Source organism: Macaca nemestrina, chromosome 16 (assembly GCF_043159975.1).
Source record: "Macaca nemestrina isolate mMacNem1 chromosome 16, mMacNem.hap1, whole genome shotgun sequence".
Classification (NCBI taxonomy): domain Eukaryota; kingdom Metazoa; phylum Chordata; class Mammalia; order Primates; family Cercopithecidae; genus Macaca; species Macaca nemestrina.
Window position 1 is genome coordinate 82,813,686 of NC_092140.1, and position 13,920 is coordinate 82,827,605.

Here is a 13,920-nt window from a genome sequence, read left to right on the forward strand (position 1 = left end):
TATATGTAGGTTTAAAAAACTAATTTCAAAGTGATCCACAACATTTCCCCAGGCCCTTCATCCCAACATGTAAAATACGAATCTCTTTGACAACATCCCCAATAAAAGTGGCCCTGACTTTCTTTGGAAAACTCACTGACAGAGATCTAAGTACATCTCAAAGTGTCCCATTGTTTCTAAGTTGGTTGGATTGTTAAAACCTAAGGTCCTATTCAGAAGAGATTTCTTCTTCTAATGTGCAGTATTATTCTTTGCATCTATTCAAGTCTGAGCTCTGCCCAAGAATTGGTTTCTATACATTTTAATAGGAGGTATTTTTAGAGGTCAGTGAAATATTACTGTGAAATTGAAAAGAATGACCCAATTCCTCATTTCCTTTCATTAGAAGTGATACATATTAAATCTTATCTCCCACAGAAGAGAGTTGAGGTAGAATTAGATGTTCTTAATAACTGAATTATCAAGTACTCCAGTTTCCCAGTGAACTTTTGAAAATAGTGCAGATTTTCGATTCAAAATAGCATTTGGGTATTCTCTGATAGTCTAATACTCTTTGTCACATGGTCAAGACCAAGGCAAACAGGAACAGGGACTAGGGTCTCAGCATCAGGCAGATGAGAGAGGTGATTAAAGCTGAAATGCAGTGTAGAAGGAGAACCAAATAAGGTGAAGAGTGACTTCACCAGCTGTGCAGAAATCAAAGACAAAAATGATCAGATTAATACAAGAAACAGAGATGGTGAAAGCATTTGAGGGACAAATTGAAAGAAGAAAATAAATGATAAAACTGAGGCTCAGTGTTGCTCAGAAGAATTTTCTGGTTTGTTAGTGTCAATACCCATTGGGAAGGCCAAAGCCCACCTTGTTGCCTTCACTCATCAGAAGGTGACATTTTTGTTTTGGGTGTCTGATGTCCACTAACATAAGCCAAACAACAGGACAAAAAGATGTCTCGAGTCATTTTTAGTTGTGTAAAGGACATTCAGTTTTTATTTGAAAGACCTCGGTTCAAGTTCCAATTCCGCAACTTACCAGATGTGAATTCAGAGCAAACCACTGACCCTCTCTGAACCTGTTTGTTTTCTAAATAATAATAACAAAGCCCAGTTCTTAGTCCGGAGGCATCCAATGAGCTCAGTAGTCTTTGAGCATTAGGGAGCATTCTACAGTAATTAAAGGTAGATTTTTCTAAAAGAAATAAATCTTGCAGGCTCTGAAAAGAAAAACTTGGCTCTTTGTTTCTCAGGAGATGTCAGCTGCATAAAGAGAGCAAAGTTGGGAGAGTTCGTATTTTCCTGTACGGTTCTGTTCAAATGTTCCATGGCATGTTTTTTCAGCTGCTAATAATGGAAATTCCTGCTGCCAAATATGTATTAATGATAACACCATTTAAACCCTTCCTGGCTGCCACTTTAGCACTAAGCCAGCACATTTGGGTTCCACAAAGCCAGATGGTCACCTTTTTCTGGAATTTAGCTTTATGATGCCACTTCAATTGATTCTAGACTTTGTTATATGGTTCTCCCCTAATCTGTCTTACATTATTACAGGAAAGAGAAGTATTGTTAAAAAAAATAAACTTGATTTTTTAGAATAGTCTTAGACTTACAGAAAACTTGCAAAGACAGTTCTTATGCCCCATGCTCTGTCTCCTTTGTTATTAGCATCTTACGTTAAGGCACATTTGCTGCAATTAATTCACCAATGTTGACACATTATTATTAATTTCAGTTCATACTTTATTCAGATTTCCTTAGATTTCACCTAACATCCTTTTTCTATTCCAGCATCTCATCTGGGATGCCACATGGTATTTACTAGTTGTGTCTTCTTAGGCTGAGACAGTTTCTCATGTTTTTCATTTCTGATGACCTTGACAATTTTGAGGCATTTTTTTGAATGTCCTTTCATTGGGAATTGTCTGTTGCTTTCCTCATGATTAATCTAGAGTTACAGGTTTGGGAAAGGAAGAACACAGAGGTAAAATACCATTTTCCTCATGTCAGGGATACATTTGATGAACATGACTTACCACTGTTGTTGACTTTGATCACCTGGCTGAGGTGGTATCCAGCAGGTTTCTCCAATGAAAAGATATTCTTTTATTCCCTGTTTTCTGAAGGAAGTGACTGTGGGCAGACCACACCGTCTCACCTCTTTGAAGGTGGGGTATCCACATGAATTAGTCGGAATTGTTCTGTATGGGAGATTTGTCCCTTTTACTCCATTTATTTCTTTATTTATATCATTACGGACTCATGGACATTTATTTTATATATTGAATTATAATCCCATACTACTTTATTTAATTTTTTGCTCAAAATTTTCCAGCTTTGGCCATTGGGAGCCTTCCTTCAGTTAGCTCCTGTATTCCTTTGTAATACCTTCCTCATTGTCGGGTTTTGTTTGCTTTATGTTTGCTTTTGTATTTTGGACACTTCCTTACTTTCTTGCACTATAAGATACTCCAGGCTCATCCTGAATAGGTCTTTATGGTGTTGAGGTACATATCTTCTAGACTTAATTTGTCGAGAGTTTTGATCATGAAGGAATGTTGAATTCTGTCAAATGTTTTTTCTGTTTCCATTAATATGATTATACGGTTTTTGTCTTTCTTTCTGTTAATGTGATGTATTGCATTTATTGATTTCTCATATATTAAACTATTCTTGCATTTCTGGAATTAATCCCATGTAATCATACTTAATTATATTTTAATTTTAAAATTTTAATGATCTCTTAAATTTATTATTACTTGCTTTATGGCCTAGCATAAAATCTATATTAGAATTTTTTCCATGTGTACTTGAAAAGAATATACATTCTGCTGTTGGTGGTGGAGCACCTCATATATGTCAATTAGATCAAGTTGATTGATAACTGTTGTTTAAATCTTTCTAGTTGTCTTATCAGTTAATGAGAGAGGAATATGTAAATCTCCAACTATAATTCCAAACTATAATGCCAACTATAACTCCAACTGTTTCTACTACCAATTCTGTCAGTTTTTGTTTCATGCACTTTGGGGCTTTGTAAAAATTATGTATTATAAACTATACATTTATAATTGTTTCATTTTCTTGATGTGTTGATCTCTTTATTGTTATTAAATGTCTCTCTTTGTCTCTAGAAATATTTTTTGTCTGAAAATCTATTTTGTCTGATATTAATGCAATAATTTCAGCTTTCTTCTGGTTACCGTTTGCATTAGTGTATCTCTCTAAAGTGTGTCCATTGGAACACAAATCTGCTGTAATTTATTTTTTTGTTTCTTCATTGTTGGTTATTTATGTTAAGCATTGTTTTGTAGATAGTTTCCCTTCAGATGTTTAATTATTTTCTTAGAATAAAATTCATTTAATTATCATCCCTCAGACCAGAAATATTTCAAAAATTTTTCCATAGTTATATGGGCATAGTGATTATCCTTAGGAAATTATAAATTGATGAAAGTTATAATTATTTTGAAAGGAATTGTACTATATGTTTTATATTTATTACATAATTTAACATAATCCTTAAAACAATATGGTAATATAGATATTTTTATTATTTTTATAATTGTTTTTTGAGATGGAATCTCACTCTGTCACCTAGGCTGGAGTGCAGTGGCACAATCTTGGCTCACTGTAATCTCCACCTCCCGGGTTCAAGCGATTCTCCTGCCTCAGCCTCATGAGTAGCTGGGATCACAGGCGTGTGCCACCATGCCCAGCTAATTTTTGTATTTTCAGTAAAGACAGGGTTTTGCTATGTTGGCCAGGCTGGTCTTGAACTCCTGACCTCAGGTGATCCTCCCGCCTTGACCTCCCAAAGTGCTGGGATTACAGGCATGAGCCTGTAATTTACTTTTATTTTTACAGATAAATACCTAAGTACCATAGAGATTAGGCAACTGGTTTAAGTATACAGAACAAACACTAAACGAAAGAGCCAAGGTTTGAATTCAATTTCTGTTAGACTCCATGAGATAATACGAAGTTTTTCTTTAACTCTCTCTCTTTCCTTACTTCATTGCTCTCCCCACACAAGCATTTTTTTTTCTCTTGACCTATCCCTGCCCCTTTCTTTTTCTTTTTTCTTTTTGAGACGGAGTCTTACTCTGTCACCCAAGCTAGAGTGCAATGGTGCGATCTCGGCTCACTGCAATCTCTGCCTCCCAGGTTCAAGTGATTCTCATGTTTCAGCCTCTTGAGTAGCTGGGATCCCCGCCCCTTTCCTTTCAGATACTTAGTGGTTCATAGTGTGAAAGGAAAGTAAACACTTTCACTAGGCCAAAAAGAAAAAAATTAAGCTGAAAGCTGAGTCATGCAAGAAACTGCCTTTCCTTTTGTTCCTAAGCATACAGCTACAGATAAAAGGCTAAACATCTCCACAGGTAGCTACTCTATGTTCACCTTATCTCAATTGACTGAATGTGAAACAAAAATATAATTGACTATTCTCCTACCTGCTCTTTATCTCTTGCAATATGTGGATTCAGCAATGTGAACATCTATCCCCTTCCTCTTTCCCCTCCTGCCCACTGTCCTCCTTTAAATATTGAAACCCTCAAAATCATCTCTAGAAAAAGGCACAGATCATAGACTGTTTCTGTGGTTCTGAGTTCTTTTTTCCTGGTCCTGTCCTGGCAAAGTAAACTTCTGAATTGATTTAGACCTGTCTCAGATGCGTTTTGGTTGACAGTAGCAGGTTATTGGTCCCTCTCTGTCAGAGCCCAGAAACTGTGATGAACTCATTCACGGTTGTTGATGCCCTCTATAAAGGTATGGCCACGAGTGGGAGTCCCATTCCATAAGAATGTTATCTTATTGTTTCAGTGGAAGGTCAGGAAGAGAAATACGAGATGAGGACTTGGGAAAGGGCAGTTATTTTTGCTGTTGCTGTTAAAGTGGTATATATATATATAGTGTGTGTGTGTGTGTGTGTGTGTGTGTGTGTGATGGTGGTGGTGGTGGCCCATGTATTCTCAATGAGATTTCCTAAAAATATCCAATCCTGTCTCTCCAGGCTGATAAGTAATATCTGCTTATATAGCATTTATCACATACCATTTCACAACAGTTTCTTGGAAGAAAACCAAAACTGATCATAAAACATAGAAATAATTGGCAAGTAGATTGATGATAGTAAAATCCTTTTGTACATAACTGAAGAATAATATGGACAAGACAAAGAGGACTTTTGTCTGAATGGGGATTAGTCTATCCATCCATCAATCTATCCACACAGATATACATAAATACACACATCTGTATATTACTCATTCTATATACGCATTTGTGTAGATATAGATATGGCTTCTCTATGTCAAACTAGCAATTACTTTTTCAGCACAAAATACCTCACTCAGCAATGATCCCCATTAATGAAATCAGATTTTGTTGCATCACCAAAGAGTTCAAAAGCTATTCTCCCTTTTGTATTCTGTGCCAATGGCAAGAAACACACAAGAAGAAGACTGAACTTAAACTTAGCAAATTTGAAGTGCAGGGAGAATTTTATAAATGGCATAAATGATTTTCGATACAAATAGTGTTATTTCATGTTAATACTTTCCCAGAGTCACCATCCTTTTTTGAGTCTTCAAAGTGATTTAATTTTGATCTTTTAGAAACGTTCTTTTCTCCTGAGAAAAAAATTTGTCATGGAAACAGTGGCAAATGTAAAAGTGTGGGCATTTACAGTTTCCCAAACTGTTAGAATTCTCAAGTCCTGTCCCTGTTTTTTATGATGGTGGGGGCACAAGGGCAGGGGTATGGACTAAGGGAGTGTTTGCACCAAGAATAATATCTAGAAGAGAGTTCTGTACATTTCAGTGTGAATTTCACTGGGTACGTGCCTTATGGGGAGAGACTAAGATGTAGAAACAGAGAGAAGAGACCACTGGTGAGAAGATGAGGCCCTTCCTAAGATTCTTAATATAAATTTATAAACATACAGGTGTATGTGTGTACATTTATGCTTTGTGCACGTAGGTATTTATGTGTTGTGTGTACACATGTCTGTGCATGTATATGCATATATACACATATATACACACATTACATACACATATACATATGCATACTTTTTCCCACTGAAATTGTTGAAACTCTTGAAAATTGGACTTGAGTTATCAAAAATAATGTTTATTCTTTTCCATTCAATACCAAGGAAATCATATTTACCATGGGTCCAGAAAAGTCGTTTCTCTCTTTCCCCTCCCCATTACCCACCAGTACCCACTCCTTTTGCACATGCTATTTGGTCACTGGCCATCCCTAATGGCTCATCTAGACAGAGGTATGTGACCAGGACAGGTTAGGGGTCGAGATAAGGTGGATGTTTGCTGTAAGGCAGTGCCTTCCACTCCTTCCTAACCTGGGTTGTGCTTCTGGGCATGTGAAATGTATCGGTCCTTACTCCAATTTCCCAAATACAACTGGAAAATGTGAATATAAATGCCTCTGTCCTTTAGCGAGATGTCTAGAGGGCTATCTGAGGGCCTCAGAAGTAAAACTGACCTCCCCAGGGAAACTAGGCTCTCAGTTCCTTTCTTAATTCTCTGTATGATAATAAAATATGAAGTGGAAGATCTTCTAGACCACCACCTTAAATTTGCAGATGAGAAAGCTGGAACTCAGAAAGGCTGAGAGGTTCAAGGTCTCACAACTGTTTATGCTCAACTGGGAGATGAATTTGTTTCTCTGGCCTGTCAGGCCAACATTCTTTCCACTCAGCTATGCCGCCTCCTGCCTCCTAAAAGGATTCTAGCAGGACACTCTGATGAAAAGGACCTTCTCTTTTTACATCTGCTGCTTAAAGTTTATTTTATCATCACACAATTTTATGAGTTAAGCTAGGTACATAAACAAATACTATTACTTATTACTTGTTTACTATCGCCCTCCTTTTGGACATCAGAAAACCGAGGGTCTGAGTTGCAGTAATTCCCACAGAATCTCAAAAATGCACCCAGACGGCTCTTGCTTGCAGGACAAACGCACAGCACAAGCTTCCGATGAGGAATGTGGCTGTCGCAAGAACAGGACGCCACGATTCAATCCCTTCCCACGGCTGGCCCTGGCTGCCCACTCACATCAAGCAAGGGCACAGCATCCCTTCCGACAGCCTGACCCCTACCCCCAGATAAATCGACATGTGGATTGCAAAGGCATTCATAGGCGATGGTGCTAAGACTGCTTGACGCTGACACCACACTTTGATCATTCAGTCAAATCAAAAAGCATTTATTAAGCATCTGTGTGAGGCTCCCTGCTGGGGCTTCTCTTTGTATCCCTAGCATTCACACTTCCCTGCTTTTCTTCTGTGTCTCTTCACCCCTGCCCAAGAAAACTCCCCTATCCACAGGAATCTCACTCCTCATGTTATCATGTCTTACCTAGAGTGGGATCCCATTTTGGTTTCTCCCAAGATGCTATTCAGTGTCCAGAATGAAACTTGGGGAATGGACCGCTCCTTTCTCCAATGTAGAGTCTACGCATCCATCTCTGCTTTCGGGAGATTCTGTGTGAGGAGCGCCTTAGGAATCAGAGAAAATGACGATGAAATTTCAGTCTGTTTTCTTTTTTCAGAATGCAGAGTGAAAATTTAGGAGGGTTTTTAGAAAAGCAGTTTACAGCCAGTAGTTGGAAGCGTTGAAGTGTTTTTGCAAGACCAATGTCTCAGATTATAGATTTATGATTTACTTGAAAATAAATCATTTATTTTAGGCTTGGATTTTAAAAAGAAAAAAAAAAAGCTTAGAATGATTTTCTTCAAGTTTTCTATGACATTCTTTACATCAGGAAGAGAGATGAGGGAAGGCAAGATGGAGGTTTTAGAGAGAACAGGGTTCCAACGTTATTTTTCCCTTGGTTCATTTATGAGACTACATTTTCCTAGCTGCATACGCTATTTCCATTGTATGACTCACACAGACATTTTACTACATTTAAAATTGTGTTAAATTCTTTCTGAAAAGCTTGGGTCAAATACACATACTATGCATACAGTTGGAAATTCTTCCTCATAGATCCAGCTCACGGTATGGATGTTGTATTTGTGTCCTCGTTGTCATGGCAACTAGAAAAGGGTTAAGCCAGGGCCTCAGAAAACCCAGAGGGTGTGCAGTAAAATATCATAAGTGTGTATATACTTCCTAAAATATACTTCTCAAATATGGATTAAGAAATCTTAAAACCACTGTCTTAAAATTAATTTTTCATTCCTAGTATTCAGATTATTGCCTAAAAAGGGTATTCTTAAAACAATCTCTTTCACCTCACTCCTTTTCTCTCTAAATTGTCATTTAATGACCATTTATCTCAAAAGACAGACTATGTAAATACATGAGAAGTGCTTTGGTTTTTAGATATGGATGAGAGACATGCCAATGAGAATATGAATGAAGTTGTTTTCTGGCTGAAACAAACTGTCTTTTTTAGATCTCTCTTTTAAATCCATTTATATGAGAGTAATAAAACATTTTTCTCCATTTATTTAGGAGCTTACTAAATAAACTTAGGCAACCCTTAACAATACCAAGATGTTAAACATTCACCAGCTCTAAGAATTCAGACTCTTCTTTGTGTTGGCTGATGGCCCTCAGGTCCCTGACTACCCCTTTTAATTTTCTTACACACTTTACCCTGTGAGATAAATTTTAAGAGTTTATCCCAAAATAACACTGGGTAGGAGTACAGAATGCAATTCTGTTTGTTTTTGTTTTTTGAGATGGAAGCTCACCCTGTCACCTAGGCTAGAGCACAATGGTGCAATCTCAGCTCACTGCAACCTCTGCCTCCCGGGTTCAAATGATTCTCCTGCCTCAGCTTCCCAGGTAGCTGGGATTACAGGCACTGGTCACCATGCCCAGCTAATTTTTGTATTTTTAGTAGAGATGGGTTTTCACCATTGTGGCCAGGTTGGTCTTGAACTCCTGACCTTGTGATCCGTCTGCCTTGGCCTCCCAAAGTGCTGGGATTACAGGCGTGAGTCACTGCGCCAGGCAGAGAATACAATTTTTATAAGGCCCAGAGCCATTGCAGCATTAGATGAAACACCATATTTTATATCTATACATCTTTCCTAGTTACATTTCCATGTGCAAAAGGAGGATGGGTAAAAAAACCTTCACTAAACGGTTCCCTGTCCCACTGCCCATTTCATAAGGATATCAGAGAGAGTATTAATACATCCCCTGGTCTATAATGCCTGGTTTAACTTTTAACCTTTGACACACTACCAAAGTTTTCCACACCCTGTATTTATTTCAAGATATTTCTATGTAGGAAATATATTTTATAATGAAATAATAAATGATAAATCATAAATGGCTTTATGATTTTATAACAAACATAAATTTATGGGAATATACTTAAATGTTCACTTCCAACCTTTGATACCATCTCATATTTAATATCTAAGAATCAAAAAAATATTTCAGGGTCAATATCCTGGCCCTTCTTCTGCCATCTGGTGGAGAAATAGAGAAGCAGTGAAACTGAAGAAACCAGGAGTTTCTTCAGTCCTTAAATGCATCAGTCAGCAAATGCTTGTGGGATATTATTACTATTTATTATTATTATTCATCAAACAGTACTCATCAAGACACTTCGCATGATTAAACATCATGCTCTGCAAAGTAACCACATTTAGTCTCTGTCCCCAGAAGAACTATGAAATATTACATGATTGAAAACTCCCGGATGATTTAGTCATTTTCAAGCAATCAGTTCAACATACAATGTAAGGAAAGGACTCCTTAAGACTATGAGGTTAGCATTTAGCTCATTTTAGTAGTAATTTGCTTTATAATGATATTCTGACCCCAAGATGCTCACGCTTTTCTAAGCACTTCTAAAGAGAAAGAGAGAAGGGAAGGAGAAAGAGATGGATGCAACTCTCTAATGCCTTACAAATCCCCAAAATGACATTTTAGGCTCATTTTTAAAACCATTTAAGTGTGTCTCAAAGACTCTTTATGAGCAAAAATAACATGTCCATGAGGTATCTGCAAATTTATTATAGTTTACAGGGTGTGGAGAGCAGAGATGTAATAACAAACATCCTAACTGTCACAGACTTGAGGAAAGTGACAGCCTCCTCAAATTAACTGGAACAAAATGATGTTCCAAGCCTGCTGAATTACCCCATACATAGCCGCATCTGAATTCCCATCTTCTTGCCAAATTCCACAGAAAAGAGGCAGCCAGAAATCATGGAGGAAATACATTGATTGCCATTAAATATCCTGCACATTTCCTGGAAATGTGGTTCTTTATGCTGATGGATTCTGGTTGAAGGCACTCAGGACCAAAGGGCCATGCTGTTTTGTATTGACAGTGGCTATTGGCTTGGTCCATTGCCACATGCTCTTTGATTTTAAAAGGGCATTGAAATCTAGGGAAGGCCCTTCACAGTGTTCCATGACATAAATAGAGAAAAAAAGCAGTGCTCATGTAACCAATGCTCTCTTAACTCCATGAGGCTCTCAAAGGGGCTATGGAGCAGAGTGAACTCCCATCCCTACTTCCTGCTTCCTCCACTCAGCACCCTCTTGGCCCAAATAACCCTTTGGCTTAAAGAGGGGAGGAAGGTTCTATCTTGAACATTGCCCATTATAAATAATCAATGTGCATATTTTGGATAAGCACTGGGTATGTGATGCTTTTCTAAACAAAATGAGAATTTATGTAGCCCCAAAATAGACTACATAAATTACATCCTTTAAAAATACATCCTCTACGGTTTTTGTTTTCTTTCTTTTTTTTTTTCTGTAGCTGCTTCTTTATTTCAACTTCCCCACACACATCTTTGACTGCTGTGGCAATGTGAAAGAAAGGTCAATGCAATTTCACAATTGATTCCTACAAATTCTTTCCCTACCAGAGTGTCCACGAGGGAGATCAAGTAACATCTGCCCGTAAGTGGTGGGTTTGGAACCCATGGAAGAGTAACTGGTGATCACCTGGAGCCAGTATGGGTTTCTTAATATTAGGTTATGTCAGTCCAAACTCATTTCTTTCATTGAGATTGGTACTGTAGTATAAATGCAATGTATCTAGATGACAGCAAAATTTCCGGAAAGGTGAAGGAGAAAAAAATGAACTGAATCCAAATGTGCTGGATTTGGGATAGATAGATAGATAAATAACAAAAGAGGGATGTTTCCAGTAGAAAGCTAAACCATTCTGTTCTTGTTTCACATTTTAATTAATAACTTGAAAGAAATATAACAGGCACGCCTTTAGAAATTTGTCCAATAAACATTCAACTGAAGATGCTCTTGATGACAGAGCACGGGCTGGGATTCGAGGGTAGCAGTACAGGCAATGCAGAAAGCCTGACCTTTGGGAGGCTGCAGGCTCTTTAATTATGCTGATGCTAGAAAGCAGGAAGAACTAAAGATTGGATAACAGAATCACAAGCAAAAGCCGTGCAAACATTTTTTAGGCTAAATTTCGCAGAGATGTATGTGGTATTCTAAATTCAAGATAAAAAAAAATAAGAATCCAGCAACAGAAGAAGAATCCTCTTCCAGGGTAGGAAGCTATGGCGTTAGTAACTGCTTCATGAAAAAAAAATTAATGGTTTGAGATGACCGATATAGGGTGCAATGTGACGCAGCTCCCCAAAAGAGCAGTGCAATCTTGGACTGCGTAATATAGACATATGAAACCAGAACAAATTGGCAACCACCCCTTTATACTTTGTGATGTTTCTAGTGATCTCAGAGTGTTATATTCTCCAGTGGACCCTGTACATTAGTTGGGTCACAGACAAACTAATGCCTTCCCAAAATATCTACTGAGATGATGATGGACTAGACACTAGAAGCTATTCTCCAGCAAATGTTTATTGAGTGCCTACTTTGTTTCAGTCACTAATTCTGATGCTGGGGATAAATGATGGCTACAACGGACAAGGTTCCTGTTCACATGAGGATGATTATTTAATGGCTAAACAAAAGACAAATACATAGTGGATAAGACAACTTTATATAATGATAAAAGCTACTTTAAAAACCACCAAAAGCCATATCACATGAAGCACATTGAAAAGTACTAGATCTGATGTTTAGACTGGAAGGGGAAAGATGAAAGGAACACACAAATATCTTATTAAAATATAAGAAGATTATTTTACATAGGAGACAGACTAAATATATTGTGTAAGGGCCTGATGAATAGAACCATGGCCAGCGAGAGACACAATTGAGTCAACATACAATAAAACTGCCTATAAATCTAGTTTTCCCAAAGGAAATCAAGGCTACTCCAGAAGAAGATATATTCTCCAATCTACTTACCAAACCAGAAACTGCACAACCCTTTTGATCAGGAGTTGTAGGTCCACAGCTGGAAGGTTCAACCTCTGTGTCCCTCCAGTACTTCGCAGGTGCCACTAGTAGCTCTTCTCTCTCAGCCCATGGAAATATCATGTCTGTCTCCCCAGCTAGACTGTGAACCTCACGAGAACGCAGGCTGTGAATACATATTGTGACTTTCCTCCTAGCACAGCACATGACACCAACAGGCACTTAATAAATGTTCAACAGAAGGAATTCAAGTATCAAATGAGTAGCATGATTGGAAGACTTTTAAGATGCTTACCATCGGCCGGGCGCGGTGGCTCACGCCTGTAATCCCTGCACTTTGGGAGGCCGAGATGGCGGATCACGAGGTCAGGAGATCGAGACCATCCTGGCTAACACAGTGAAACCCCGTCTCTACTAAAATACAAAAAAAAAAAAAATTAGCCGGGCGCGGTGGCGGGCGCCTGTAGTCCCAGCTACTCGGGAGGCTGAGGCAGGAGAATGGCGCGAACCCGGGAGGCGGAGCTTGCAGTGAGCCGAGATGGTGCCACTGCACTCCAGCCTGGGCGACAGAGTGAAGACTCCACCTCAAAAAAAAAAAAAAAAAAAAAAAAAAAAAAGATGCTTATCATCATGTGGTTCTATAAGTTGCACGTATTTCAGGGAGTGGGTTATAGAAAATCTTAATTGTTTACTTGAAAATTTCAACTGGACATCCCTCAAATATCTAAAACCCAATAAATTAAAACATGTACCTCTTTCCCAAAATAATTGTTTCTCTTCTTATATTCAACGTCTTATAAGGTGGCATTGTTATGCATTGAAACAAAGGATCTGGGCATAATTCTGGTTGATTTTTTTCCCCTTCCACTCCATAGTCTCTCTCTCTCCAATTCCTGGGTGGTTTCCTTAACTTTGCCTAAACCATCCTCTCCATCCCCTACAACCTTGGCTCAAGCTGTCGTCATTTTTACCTGTTTTCATAATCAGGAATCATTCAGCCCCAAGTGACTAAAAACTAACTCAAGCTTGCTCAAGCAAAAATAAACTTATTGGTGTATATAACCCTAAAGTCCATTGGTAAACTGGTTTCAGACACAGAGGGATGTAGACTCTAGACTGTTAGAGGCTCAAACAATATTAATACAGCTCTGTTTCCCCTTCTTCTTGTTCATTTTCCTGCAAGTATTGGCTTAATGATCAGGTTTTCTCCGTGTAACAAGAAAGATGGCCTCTGGAAGCTGCAAGGCTACATCCTTTTATAAAGAAGAAGAAGAAAAAGAAAGAAGAAGAAGGAGGAGAAGGAGTAGTAGGAGGAGAAATAATTCTATGTCTAGGCGTGCATACGTGAATTTTCAGTAGAGAAGCTTGATAAAAACTGCTTGGATTATGTGCCCACCCGAACCAGGGACGGGTACTGTAATGGGTTGAGTTTGGGTCATTTGTCCACCTCTGTGTGAGTGGGCCAGGCAGTGAGAGACAGGTGATTCTCTTCCAAAGAAACAGATGCTAGACAAAAAACCAATAGCCATTCTGTACAGTCACGCTCTCCCACTAACTCCCTAATTATTCCGTGTCTCCTACTTCCTCAGTATATGCTCTTCGTTGCCCCCCCCTCA

General features: G+C 38.4%; 1 protein-coding gene and 1 long non-coding RNA gene across 5 annotated transcripts in view; one reads left to right on the forward strand and one right to left on the reverse strand.

Annotated features, from left to right (window-relative positions):
- The window catches only part of LOC105491714 (uncharacterized), a 279,924-nt gene that overhangs the window by 178,430 nt on the left and 87,574 nt on the right, over nucleotides 1–13,920 (forward strand). The window lies entirely within an intron of this gene.
- Nucleotides 1,461–12,672, reverse strand: LOC139359116 (uncharacterized). 2 transcript variants are annotated; one of them, XR_011614859.1, is made up of 4 exons: nucleotides 12,600–12,672; nucleotides 12,296–12,497; nucleotides 7,385–7,524; nucleotides 1,461–1,944 (listed from the first exon to the last, which is right to left on the reverse strand). It is a non-coding gene; the product is annotated as an uncharacterized lncRNA (long non-coding RNA). The 2 variants fall into 2 exon arrangements; XR_011614860.1 differs by lacking the exon at nucleotides 1,461–1,944 and adding an exon at nucleotides 1,957–2,197.